Source organism: Heterodontus francisci, chromosome 30 (genome assembly GCF_036365525.1).
Source record: "Heterodontus francisci isolate sHetFra1 chromosome 30, sHetFra1.hap1, whole genome shotgun sequence".
Lineage (NCBI taxonomy): Eukaryota > Metazoa > Chordata > Chondrichthyes > Heterodontiformes > Heterodontidae > Heterodontus > Heterodontus francisci.
In genome coordinates, this window is record NC_090400.1 from 39,001,134 (window position 1) to 39,016,191 (window position 15,058).

The window sequence follows — 15,058 nt, forward strand, 5'->3', positions numbered from 1 at the left end:
TCAGGTCCCCCCTCAGCCTTCTCCGCTCCAAGGAAAACAACCCCAGCCTATCTAGTCTGTCTTCATAACTGAAATGCTCCAGCCCAGGCAACATCCTGGTGAATCTCCTCTGCACCCTCTCCATTGCAATCACATCCTTCCTATAGTGTGGTGACCAGAATTGTACACAGTACTCCAACTGTGGCCTAACCAGCATTTTTATACAGCTCCATCGTAACCTCCCTGCTCTTATATTCTGTGCCTCGGCTAATAAAGGCAAGTATCCCGTATACCTTCCTTACCACCTTATCTACCTGTGCTGCTGCCTTCAGTGATCTATGGACAAGCACCCACGGTCCCTCTGACCCTCTGTAATCCCTAGGGTCCTACCATCCATTGTATATTCCATTGCCTTGTTAGACCTCCCAAAGTGCATCACCTCACACTTCTCAGGATTAAACTCCATTTGCCACTGCTCCGCCCATCTATATCGTCCTGTAGTCTAAGGCTTTCCTCCTCACTATTTACGACACCACCAATTTTCATGTCGTCTAACTCAGCTTAGATCAACTAACTCTGTTAGAATGGGAATTGCGCCTGGGATCCTCTTGCATTGTTATCCAGTAGACTATCAGGAAGCTGCCAACTTGTTAATTTCTTTAATAGAAGGTAACATTTTTGAAATAGTTCCTATTAATTAAAAGGAAAACTTTATGGCTGAGCCTAAAATTCAAGCCAGAATGAGAGCAGTCACCCAGAAATCAAGCCATATAGTTATTGTGTTTCAAAGCTTGAGGCAGATCATAGAATCATTGAATCATAGAATGGTTACTGGACAGAAGGGGGCCATTTGGCTTGTCGTGTCAGTGCTGTCTCACTGTTAGATGTTTTAAATATAGAAGTAAGAATACAAGTGTGCTTCATATAAAATGGTGTTGTTTACATTTTCTTAGTAGTTTATTTAGGGAGTGGCTGAGTCCCAGTTTCTCATGATCTATGTTGAGCTAGCTGATCTCAGCCAGGGCAATGGTAAGGACACAACAATTCACCTAAGCAGAAGATAATCACAGAATCGTTACAGTGCAGAAGGAGGGCATTTGTCCCATCGTGTCCGCACTGGCTCTCTGAAAGAGCAATTCCCTCTGTTCCATTCCCCTGCTTTCTCGCCGTAACCCTGCACATTCTTCCTTTTCATATAACTATCTAATTCCCTTTTGAATGCTTCAATTGAACCTGCCTCCACCACGTTCTCAGGCAGCGCATTCCAGACCTTAACCACTCACTTTTGCTTCTCTTACCAAATACATTAAAACTGTGCCCTCTCGTTCTTTATCCTTTCACGAGTGGGAACAGTTTCCCTCTATCTACTCTGGCCAGACCCCTCATGATTTTGAATACCTCTATCAAATCACCTCTCAGCCCTCTCTTCAAGGAAAACAGTCCTAACTTCTCCAATCTTTCTTGATAACTGAAATTCCTCATCCCTGGAACCATTCTCGTGAATCTTTTCTGTACTCTCTCCAATGCCCTCACGTCTTTCCTAAAGTGTGGCACCCAGAACTGGACTCATTGCTCCAGCTGAGGCTGAACTAGTGTCTTATACAAGTTGAACATAACTTCCTTGCTCTTGTACTCTATGCCCCTTTTAATAAAGCCCAGGGATACTGTATGCTTTATTGACCGCTCTCAACCTGTCCTGCCACGTTCAATGACTTATGTACATACACACCTAGGTCCCTCTGCTCCTGCACCCCCTTTAGAATTGTACCCTTTATTCTATATTGTCTCTCCATGTTCTTCCTACCAAAATGAATCACTTCACATTTCTCTGCATTGAACTTCATCTGCCACTGGTCTCTCCATTCCACTAACTTGTTGATGTCTTTTTGAAGTTCTACACTATCCTCCTCACACTTCACAATACTTCCAAGTTTCGTATCATCTGCAAACTTTGAAATTGTGCTCCGTACACCAAGGTCCAGGTCATTAATATATATGAGAGAAAGCAAGGGTTCCAACACTGACCCCTGGGGAACTCCACTACAAACCTTCCTCCAGCCTGAAAAACATCCATTAACTACTACTCTTCGTTTCCTGTCACTCAGCCAATTTCGTATCCATGTTGCTACTGTCCCTTTTATTCCATTAGCTACAAGTTTGCTCACAAGTCTGTTATGTGGAGATAAAGGAGAAAAATAAGAAAAAAAATCTCAGCAATAAAGGCTACTAAATGAAGTGTTTTTTTGTAAATGCTTTTTATGTGGATGTGTTTGAAGCCTATGGTAATTCAGTAATAAAGATGAGATTGGCTGAGGCTGATATTTAGTTGCAACTGAGCAGTGAAGGAAGGATTCTGGCAGTTTAAAAATTGTTGGTTACAATGTTTACTGTTCCAGATCGTGCTCATTAATGTGATTGTCATGCCTGTAAAGCAACAAGGGCTGATTTTTGTACTACAGTGTGTCTTAGTGCCTGTTAAAGAGTCTGCTCACTTTGCAAATCAATGGATGAGGTGGGTTTGAAGCAGTGATATTTTAGTGTGGTAAGTTGGCTAGCTTTGCTAACCATCTAAGTCAGATTCCCAGTTCACCATTAGATAAGTTTCCCATTGATGTCCATCAAACGCCATCATCCTATTTCTCCTGTCACACATTGTACCTGCTAGCTGAAGTTCCTTCACTGCCACTGGGTCAAAAACCTGGAACTCCCTCCCTAACAGCACTGTGGGTGTACCTGCACCACAAGGACTGCAGCGGTTCAAGAAGGCAGCTCACCACCACCTTCTCAAGGGCAATTAGAGATGGTCAGTAAGTGCTGGCCTAGTCAGCAATGCTCACATCCAAGAATGAATAAAAAAGTTTTCTTTAAATCTGTTCTTGGGATGTAGATGACGCTGACAGTGCAGTATTTATTGCCCACTCTTAGTTGCCCTAAAGGCATTCAGAGTCATATGTAGACTAGACTGGGTAGGGATGGCAGATCACCTTCCTGAAGGACATTAGTGAACCCGTTGGGTTTTTTATGACAATGGTCATTTGTCTAGTAGCAACTCACAAATTGCCAGATTTATTGAATTCTGTTTCACAATTTGCCATAATGGGTTTTCAGCTCAAAACCATTATCATTAGTCCATAACTACTCACCTACTGTACCCTATGGTACCCTAGTGATTGTTGTCTATAACAAGCATTTTTGAATTTGTGATGTTGATTGCTCTGTGGAGCCTCATATAACAACTTTAATAAAAACAAAAACAATGTTAGATCAATAGATTGATTATCCAATGAACATTAGTTGTGGCGATTGAGTGCACTGACAGTTGCCATTTTCAATCTGCTTTTAGCAGGTGAACACAAATCCATGCTAACTTCGTTTATTTCAATCAATGATGGTCCTTTTGGTACAAAGGATTGTTAAATATCTTTGTCACATTCTGGAAAGGTCTTTATATGTCATCTATTCTGCTTTAAAGGCTATTTAGAATTAGGATAATTTAATGTCCTGGTAATATAGGGCATGTGGATCCTCTTCATTTATCCTAATTAGGTATTACCTTATTATTAATGTTATGGTCATTGATTGACTGGTTTACTGAATCACATGAGCAGTAGCTGCAGGACAATAAGGATATGTTCAAAAGCAAAATACTGCAAATGCTGGAAATCTGAAATGAAAACAGAAAATGCTGCAAATACTCAGCAGGTCAGCAGCATCTGTGGAGAGAGAAACAGAACTAATGTTTCAGGTCGATGACCTTTTATCAGAACTGGGAAAAGTTTTAAATGTGATAGGTTTTAAGCAAGTGAAAGGGGGAGGGTGGAAAAAGAGCAAAAGGAAAAGTGTGTGATAAGGTGGAAGACGGGATGGAAAACAGGAGAGATTAAATGACAAAAGGGTTAGTAGTGCAAGGCCAAAGGGAGAGGTAATGGAACAAGTGAAGAAACAAAAATTATTTAGAGAAGGTGTGAACGGCAGAAGGATGAACAGCTGCCATCTGAAAGCTAAAGAAAAGCAAGACAGTAAAACTGAAGACTGCAAAATATAAAAGGAAACAAAATGGGGACAGAGGTTAAATTGTTGAGCCCAATGTTGAGTCTGGAAGTCTGTAAAGTGCCTAATCGAAAGATGAGATGCTATTTCTCGAGTTTATGTTGAACTTCATTGGAACATTGCAGGAGGCTGAGGACAGAGAGGTCAGCATGAAAGCAAGGTGGAGAATTAAAATGATGGGTGATCGGAAACTCGGGGTCATGCTTGCAGACTGAACAGAGGTGTTTTGCAATGCGGTCTCCCAATTTGTGTTTGATCTCCCCAATGTAGGGGAGTACAGTATACAGTATAATAAATTGAAAGAATAGCCAAACAACAGCACCACCCTTGTCAACAGGTTTGATGACAATGTTTGGGTTGGAGCTAAGAGAACAAAATGCAGCAAGTTTTGATGTTGCCACCACCAAACACACCTTCCTCTCTCCTCCCCTTTCAGCATTCTGAAGGAAGCATTCCCTCTGCAACACCCTGGTCCACTCCTCAATCACCTCCAACACCCCTTTTCCCATGGCACCTTTCCACGCAAGCACAGGAGATGCAACATCATCCCTTTTACCTCCTCCCTCCTCACCATCCAAGGCCCCAAACACTCCTTCCAGGTGAAACAGCAATTTACTTGTACTTCTCTCAATTTAGTATAATGTATTCCCTGCTCTCAATGCAGTCTGCTCTACACTGGGGAGGCTAAATGCAGATTGGGTGATCGCTTTGCAGAACACCTTGGTTCAGTCTGCAAGCACGACCCCAAGTTCCCAGTCGCCTGTCATTTTAATTCTCCACCTTGCTCCTACGCTGACCTCTCTGTCCTCAGCCTCCAGGTTCCAATGAAGCTCGAGGAACAGCACCTCATCTTTCAATTAGGCTCTTTACAGTCTTCCAGTGTCAATACTGAGTTCAACAATTTCAGACTGTAACTCTGCCCCCATTTTGTTTCCTTTTTCTTTGTGGGCTTTGGTTTTACTGTCTTTTATTCTCTTTCTTTGCTTTCGGGCAGCGGCTGTTCATCCTTCTGCCATCCACACCTCCTCTAGACACATGTTTTTGTTTCTTTACTTATCCCATTGCCACTCCTTTCGGGCTTGCACCAACAAACGTTTAGTCATTTAACATCTCCTGTCTTCCACGCTATCACAGACATTCCCTTTTGTTCTTTTTCTAACCCTCTCCCCCTTCACTGCTTAAAACCTGTTACGTTTCTAACTTTTCCCAGTTCTGATGAAAGGTCATCGACCTGAAACGTTAACTCTGTTTCTCTTTCCACAGATGCTGCCTGACTTGAAGGATAGTTCGTTTGTTTTTTATTCTCTATTTTTCTTCTCCATTCCTCTCAAAGCTGCTGCCTCTTGCCTTTCAGGGCCTCAACCTAAGTGGCTATTTTTCACGTGTAAGCCATGATAGTGAGTGTTGGCAATGTGTGGAGGGTATCACAGGGTATCTTGTCCTCGATCAACAATCATGTGCATGTTTACAGCACTGGATCACAATCAGGAGAGGGAACCATAGCTGAATTTTCATTCCTTACCAATTAGAAGATCATTGTCGGCTGTCCCTCTATTCAAGGATGATGTCGCTCAAGGTCACTAATTTCTGCCATGGGTCTTCAGGTGATTAACAGGCTGATTCTTGATCCGCAGATCTTTGGGCACATGGGGCAGGACGTCCCACAAGGTAGTGAGATCCGGAGTGCAGGATTTGCTTTCTTTTCTTTCCTTCTCTGCCGCCACTCTGCCTCATCATTAAGGCGTTTGGACTCAAAGCATGATGCAGCTTGATGGACAAGTTGTCGCCATTTTATGCATCTGTCGCCTGTGTGCAGATTCGTGACTAGGGACTCTCAAGTTCACAGCCCAGTCCGCATCGCCAATTCTCCATCGGCACAGGACTTAGCAAATGGATCCGGGTAGAAGCCTGCGCATGACTTTGTTTAACACGGGCACCTTGGGGTGTCGTCATTGTCCACACGATCTTGACAGATTGGGGGTCAGATTTCCGTGACATGACAAACAATAATGACCAGGACCACCTTGCTGCTGCAGCCTTCTTCCACCTTCACAGCCGGTGAGACGCACAGTCTTCCTTTGCCTGTTCTGCCGTTGAGGACTTTTTGGACCGTGCTTTGTCTGGCACCTCCCCCTAACCTTGCCGCCATGGGTGGCCCTACCAGGAACAAGGAGCTCCGACAGCATTGCTCAAGGGATCGTCGGAGCGCATAAGCCTTCCCACCACGTCAAGATGGCGATCCATGGAGGGAATTAGAAGATAAGAACATAAAGAATAGTAGCAGGAGTAGGCTATAAGGCCTCTTGAACCTGCTCTTCCATTCAGTATGATCGTAGCTGATCTTCGACCATAACTTCACTTTCCCACCTGATCTCCATACCCCTTGATTCTCTTAGAGTCCAAAAATCTATCGATCTCAGCCTTGAATATACTCAATGACTGAGCATCCACAGCCCTCTTCCACTCCCCTGCCCTTTCTCCATCACCCTGCAAATGTTCCTCCTAACGAATGATTAATTAATGTGTTTTTTTCAGTGCTGTTGTTTTTAGGCTTGAAAAATGCCCAGGTCATGCAGAGAACTCCCTACTCATCTTCAAAATGTGTCACGGGATTTTTTGCATCTACTTTATTAGTTTTTTGGATGAGTTATTAAACCAGTACATTGCATACATTGGTTTAACATCTTGTGCAAAAAAAAAGTGCATATAACAATGCAGCACTTCCTGAGGTTGTGCGCTGAAGTGTCAGACTAGATTATTTGTTTTAAGTCCTGAAGTGGGGACTTAAACCCACAGTTCCTAATTTAGAGGCAAGAATATTACTAACTGAAGCCAACTGAAGCACCCCAATATCTATCACAGCTGTAAAGAACTAACACATCACAGGTGAAACTTTGAACTGGGGACCTTCTGGGGTGTATATCGTCAACAGGCAACAGAGATACTTATAAAGCCAATCTAGGAACTTGACAGTCTTGTGATTGTTGATGCGGTAATAAAATACACCAATTAATAAGAATCAGAAAATAACCTAATGTGGAAATTGCAAATGTAGCACAAACTCCACTTGAACTTGACTGAAGGTGCTATATTGTGGACAATTTTTGTTACATGTAATTAATGAGAGGAAGGTTCAATCCATTGTTAGGGCAATGTGCAGGGAGCTTAATCCTGCATCCCAACACCTGGCAGGGAAACGCTTGATGCTGACAGTGGGTGAAAAACATGTTTTGTTCCTCCTCATCTTAATAAGCACAAAATAAGTCAAAGAATGAAACTGATTTTGCTTGTGCTGTAAGATTCATTTGTACACACTATCTAATACTGATCCAAAGGCTGAGAAATACAGAGTCACAGCAAATTAGATTACTCATGCAGATAATTCTTATCTTTCTGGTTCCCCCTTCTTTCTTCGCTTTCTCTCCCACAGTGAAAATATTCATTCTGGACAGATTTACAAGAGTAATAAAAACAAAACCATTTCAAAGCAAGATTATACTTATACACTTAATTATAGTTTTCTTATAACAAATCATATTTTCATTGCCTTGATGCATTACTTCAAGCTATCACCCTCAGAAATATTTCTGCTGCAATATCTTTTAATCTGCGGACTGAAAATGGTTGATTAGCGGCAGACTGTTTGGTTTTCAAAGCATGAATCTTAGCACAAGGTTTTCAAAGCCACTCTAGTGCCTAAAAGGGAATGGAAGAAGTATTGTTTCCTGGGGTGGGGGTTGTGGTTTAGTCTCATTGCTATGTACAATGGCAGTGTAAACAAGAGTGGGAAGATTTACTCTGACAGGTATTCCTAATGAACTAGTGAGTGTGTTAAAGAATTAAAGAACACATTCATAATTCCACACTTAATACTGACTAGAGGGGATTTTCACACATTTGTTTATGATCTCTATGCAAAGTAATGGCAGGAAGTCATCCCCACAGTACCTATACAGCTTATGCTTTCTTAGAATAAAAGGGATGATAGGCTACAGGTACCTCCACTTGGTCCTTCTCCTAATTCATATGTCTTGATTCCTGTTGAAATTCTCATTCATGCCTTTGTTACCTGTAGATTAGACTATTCCAATGTTTTCCTGGCCAGTGTCCCATCCTTCCATCCTCTGTAAACTTGAGCTTATCCAAAATCCTGCTGCCCATATCTTAACTCACACCAAGTCCCGTATACCCATCACCCCTGTGCTTGCTGACCTACATTGGCTTCTGGTCCGGCAATGCCTCGATTTTAACATTTTCATCCTTGTTTTCAAAGCCCTCTGTGGTCTCACACCTCCCTATCTCTAACCTCCTCATCATGCCAACGGGCTATGTTAAATGGTAATTTTTTAATCCACCAACTGGAGGCCTGAATTTTTTTTAAAAGAAATTAAAAAGGAACAGATAAAAGGTGACTTTGCTAGCAGCTTAAGATGGCCACCTAATTTGCAACACTGTATCCTACATTCCAAGGCCTGCGAGGTAGAGACAAAGTGTCTGCCCAGTTCCAGCAAGAACCAAGACCTGGGAAATTTAAGGAAATTTAAGCCTGTTCCCAGGTAGGCAGGAATGTGGTGTTGCGGTTACAATCAGATCAGCCGTGATCTTATTGAATGGCTGAGGGGCCGAGGGGCCTACTCCTCATAATTTGTATGTTCGTATGTATGTTTGTAGACCCAAATGAGGGTCCCTCTATTCTCTCTCTCCATTCCAGCTTGCAAGCTTTGAACCCTGCCTGCTGACTGACCACCTCTGTATACTCCGGCTGCAATCAGAGACCCCTTGAAGGAAATCATCCGCATCGCTATCTCCAAGAGACCCCCTGAATCAGCCATCTATCTCTTCAAACCGGAAGTCTCAGGACCACCGAATTCAGCTAGAAGCCAGCCAAGTTACCAAACTCCACAAACTGTAGACCCCTTTTTTCTATGGACTCTAACTCGATCAATCTATCCTTCCCCACTCTGTAATCTATTTGTGTGTGTCAACCTTGAGTGTGTGTGTATGTGAAAGTTGGAGCATTGATTATTATTTTACTTAGATTGGTTTAAGTGCAATAAAGCTAACCTCTTTCTTTGTTAAACTCAAGAAACCTATCCGATTGGTTCTTTTTATGGTCATAGCATGTAAATAATCAAAAACTCACTGAATTGGCAAGTACATCCACTTTAAAAAAGAATTAAACCTGTTGTGGTCAAACAAGGAGATGGAAAAGACAGAAGCCTTTCAACCCCTTCTCACCTGACCGTAACATCCTACAACCCTTCAAGATTTCTAGATTCTTCCAATTCTGGCATCTTGCACATCCCGATTTTAATTACTCCACCATTGACAGCCGTGCTTTCAGCTGGAATTTCCTCCCTAAAGCTCTCCGTGTCTCTTCCTCTCTTTCCTCCTTCAAATCCTACCTTTTTGAGCAATCTTTTGGTCATCTGCCCTAATATCTCCTTATGTGGCTCAGTGCCAAAAGTTGTTTTTATAACTCTTCTGTGAAGCACCTTGGGATGTTTCACTACCTTAAAGGTGCTATATGAATATACGTTGTTGTTGCTAAATCATAGTTGAGTTTCAACATTAACATTTTTGATAGCTCACAGGTGTACTGTGTGATCTGGCACTCAGCTATGCAAATTAAGAGTTATTTTCTGCCCGGTTTCTTCCTACCTTTCTTGGAGGCACTGACTCCAGTACAGATCCACGAGCAACAGTGGCTGTCAGTACCTCAATTAGGTGACCATTCTTTATATATAATATATATGTTATATGTGTGTGTCTTGTCAGCAAGTGTCTGTTTTACCATTGAGGAACATCACACCTAAGGCAAATCCTTACCTGAGGCACAAACATGCACATTTTCCAGGAGATATGGCTGGGTAGTGTTCAGAAGAATGAATCTTGGCTGATTTATCCCCTCCCCCCTTAGCCTTAGACACTGAGATCAAATCGAACACCCAAATGCTGCCTTGGGTCAAATCAGCTGAGATAGGCACTATTTTCTCCTCTTGCATCTGGAATCTTGCATTGTGCTATGCATATCCTGTAACAGGAAGGAAAATGTTGACAGCAATGCTTTTTCCAGTGTTGATATAAAACACATTGTACATCATAGAAGCAATACATTTCTTGGCTTTCTAAAGATGATTGATACTAATGTTATTGAAAAATATTTGTATAGTGCTTATAATTTACCACGATTTCAGATTTAATTTAAAGTGATGTCTATTAATATTATAATATGCTGGTTTGGGAGAGCCAATGCTGTTAGTGATGCAGTAAAAAGTACATTTCTAGACATATTGAAATGAAGGAAATATGTAATCAATGAAGCAGCACACCATTATATGTAATACAGTTTGCCTTTTCTTTTTCTGTTCTGCTATTATTTTCTTTGTAAATGATTGTATTTATTTTTAAGTTTCTATTTACCCATTATATTTTGCGGTTTTAATGGCTAAAACATACATACACTGTAACATAGTAATGTTTTGGGCAGGAGAAAACCATTGGTCCAACTAGCCTACTCTTCCAAACATCCCATCAGTTTCTTTATCATGATTCTGAAACTAATAGCCCTGTATCCCTATCCCTGATAGGAATTCAAACTATTTTTTAAAACACATCATGGCTTTCTGTTCCACCACCCCTGACTGGTAATATTTTCCACAATTCTGCTACCTTCTTATGAAAAAAGATTGCCTGTGTTTTATTTGCTTTTAACATTTATAACTTTAAACCGTGACTACCCCCCTCATGCCCACCAGAATCCTGTGTCCAATAACTTGCCTGTATCCAAATTCTTTATAAAATCATAAAGACCTCTGTCAAGTCTCTCTCCCCACCCACATCCTCCTCCTCCTTTACCTCTCCAGAAAGGGTGGACAATCATTCCTCTGAACTCAGCCTCTAATTACACTCCACTAGATTCTCTCTCTCATGTAATTCTACATCAGATCTGTAACACAGAAGCCAAAACTAAACGGAATTGCAAATGCAACCTCATCAAGGCTAGATGCAACTTCAATGTCGCCTTCGTTCGTTTGTGAGTGTCATCATCTTCCCAGAAGGTTGACTGCCATGGACTTCTACCTCTGTCTGTCCTGTGCCATCCTTACACATTCTACATAGGTCAATTGCATCCAGTCCATTATATCTGTCATCTATTTTCTTCTCTGCTTCTCTCTCCTACATTTTCCATCGACCTTTCCTTTCAATAATTGTCTCTATCTACCTTCTGCTTTAATGATGTGACCAAAGTATTGTATCTTTCTCTCTTTGATGTTATGCACTAATTTCCTCTTTTCTCCAGCCATTTCCAGCACTTCCACATTCATCTTTCTGTCTGTGTAGGATTTGCGGAACAACCTTTGATATGTCCACATCTCAAATGCATTCACCTTATCAATAATCTCTTTGTTTGTTGTCCATGTCTCCGAGGCATATAACATAGATGACAAAATGTAACACTTCAGCATTCTTTTCCTAAGATTCAGGGTCAGTTTCTTTGATGTTAACAAATCCTTCAATCTGACAAAGCTGGTCTTGGCTGTCTCAATTCTCCTTCGGATCTCACAATCACATCTCCCATCATCTGTGGTAAGCTGCCCAAGGTATGTAAACCTTTTCACTTGTTCCAGGACTTGTCCATTTACTCCAATTTTCTCTTCTGCGGTTAGGTCTCTGCTTATCACCATTGCCTTGGTTTTCTTCACATTCATTCTTAATCCATATTCCACATTCCTTGCCTCCACTTTGTTCACAATTTCCTATAGTGCCTCTACTGACTCTGCAGTCAATGCAGTGTCATCTGCATATCTCAAGTTGTTGATGTTCAACCCACCAATATTGCAACCTGGTAGATGTTCTATATCTCTGAAGATAGCTCCAGTGTACAAGTTGAACCATTTTGGGGACATAACACATCCCTGACACACTCCTCTTTAGATTAGGAAGCTAAGTCTGACAAGCCGCTATCAAATCTCATCACTGCTGATTGTTTCCAATATAGATTCTGAATTATCCTTTTATCGTTTCTGTCAATTTCTAGTTTGTTGAAGCACTCCATTATTTTCTGATGGTAGACTCAATCAAATGCCTTCTCATAGTCTACACAAACGTATAAATCACAGCCCTAACGATATAGTCCTACATTTTAATTGTTTTCTTCACTGCAAGTGAACACTGAACCAATGGTTTTAACTTTAATAGTTCCATGTACCTTTATCATTGTTCCCCTTTTAACAGTGTTGTACTACTGCAGGTATAAATTTGTGACCAGTCCCTGTTCAGATTAACTTGCGATTAGCAGACTCAAGTTAAAGTACTGGGTCTGTGTCATGCTGTAGCCAGGAAAAACAGTCTCATCAACATTCTGATCTCCAGCAACATTAAAAAAAAATGAAAATTAAGCCTAAAAAGCTCCAAAGCAATCTGCTTGCCTAAATTTGATTCAGAAGACTTAATGCTGAATTGCATTGCACAGTTTGGATCAATGCACAGACAAAATCACATTATATCGATGCAACGTGGTGTAGTATAATAACTGGCTTTGCGTATCCCTAGTTGATTCAGTGCCAGCTAGTTCTTTTCTCTTACCTCAGACAATTGCTTTCCCAGAACATTGTCAACCTTATACACTGGAATTACTCTTTATTTTATGACTTGCTAGTACAAAAATGACCAAATCATTTAAGACACAGACTGAGTATCTCCTTCAAATAGACAACCAAATTTTCAGTAACTAATTCCAAGTTAAGTTGTTATGTGATATAACAGGATGCTGTGAGCTCAAAAATCCATAGCAACTTAAAGTTACAGGCTGAAATGGCTTTTCTACTGTTGTCTAAAAGACATATTCAATTCATAGTGTGTTAAAATAACTGTATTTTTCAACTGGCTCTTCCTCTGAAAACTCACCATTAGGTGTACACTGAAGGCTGAGGTGTTGCTAATGTGTTGTTCATTTTATTGAGATAAAACAAAACTGTATGTGGGAACAACAGGAAACAGAGAAAAGGTCCCCATGAATCTAAAGAGAGAAATTAGGTTAAAATTTCAAACTGAGATCCTTTGTTGGAACAGACGATAAAAAATGCCACAGCAGGAAACTCCCAATGTAAATACTTTGCTAATTTAGTTTATAATATTTGGTCTGGAAATCCTTTTCTTTTCAGTCTATTGAATTAATGGGATGCTCTACAGTTTACTCACACTTGTTTTGTTGACTTCCTGTGAATTATTTGGATTTTGCTTTTTTGGGTGTCCTTTAATACCTTTTGTTTCCAAAGCACTAATTTCTCTGGAACATTGTCTGCTTCTCTAGGAAGACCATTATTTTTAGTTCTCTTCCTTATTGATCAAGCCATCTACCTCTTGTACCATTAATTAAGGTTGTAAATGCGGTGCCACCACTGGCATGGTCCTTTATTGGATTTGAAAGACATAATGCATTTAAAACTAAAATAGCTTTGGGCAGGAAAAGGTGGCCTTGATTGCAACTGAGTCCAACAGTAACGAGTTGAGTTTATATTTGAGTCTGACAGAGAGAGAGAAAGCAAACTGCAATGTAAACAATGGCTGTTCATTCATTACAATCTGTCTCTTTTTACTGAATAAACGACACCACTGGGTAAAGTTTGCAATTCTCCGGTTGTAATGTGGTGATAATAGCACTTTGTAAATGTAATCAACTTTGGGTCTTGTTAGTTCCACAGGTGCAATTAACATTACCATCTGCTAAGCTGTGATTAATGGTGTTTACAAATAGGCTACAGCATGTTAAATATTGTTGTACTCTCCTCTCACACTTTCTAGTAAAAAGGGCAGAAGAGTTTAGTATTTTCCCGGTGGAGGGTACGCTATGGGCTTCTGTTAATTAGCAGAATATTTCTTTGTTGTAATTATGGAAACTATCATTAAACTCTGTACCAGCTGTAGTGCTGACAAGGTCAATGCAGAGGTCAAAGCAACTAATAGGGATTTGATATAACCTGTGTCTCGTCACTAATTGATGAATATGGATAAAGCTCTGTGAAATATAACATATGGTACGTTTAAGAAAGCAAACATCTTTTATTTTTCTAAATTCCTTCTGCATTTTGATCATTTTCACAGCATTGACGTTCTCGATTCTAATTTGGTTTTCTATATATATATGTAGAGCGAAGAGTATATTGCTGTTTGTATAATTCTGTTGACATGTATGTGAGGATTAGCAATACTAGAACATTGATCATTCTTTAGAAAAATCTAGCCTGTAAACATATTTCTTGTTGAGATGCAGTATAGGTCAAAACATTTGCCATTGTATAGGACAAGCCAGTTAAAGGGTTACACTAGAAAATGTATTAAAATATTTCAGCTGATTGATTGCCACGTACTAAACAGCATTAAACTCCTATTCTAGTGGTCCTGAAGCAAAACATGAAAATACAATTAAATGTGGGGTAAGTTATTTGACAGACAGAATTTTAATTTGCCAGCGTACTCAGCAAATAGTTCCGATGAAAGGTCACATGGACCTGAAACGTTAACCCTCTTTTTCTCTCCACAGATGCTGCCTGACCTGCTGAGTCTTTCCAGCATTTTCTGTTTTTTGTACTCAGCAAATATGCATGGGATGGCCTTTTTAAAAAGAAGTAGAGATGAGACAGGATCAATCATTTTTCCCACTGAGTGGACATCACAACCTCTAAGATATTGTGACATCACTGCATGCCACTCTTCCCAATCTGCCTCAATTCATTCCAATTCTCTGACCTATTCTTGGATATAAAATGTATTATTTGAATTAATTCTTTTTATACCTGCCTGAATCCACTCAACAGGCCCAAGAAAAGAGAGAATAAATTGTATTGAATAAATGCTTGATCTGCATTGGGTGTATGTCTGGGATGTGGGTGCTTAGGTTACAGCAACCAGTTCTGTATTCTTTCAAACTGAGAAGGTTCAGGGAGGATTTGCTAGCGCTGTTCAAAATAATGGGAATAGACAAAATAGACACATGTTTTTTTCACTCTTAGGTAATTGAGGACAA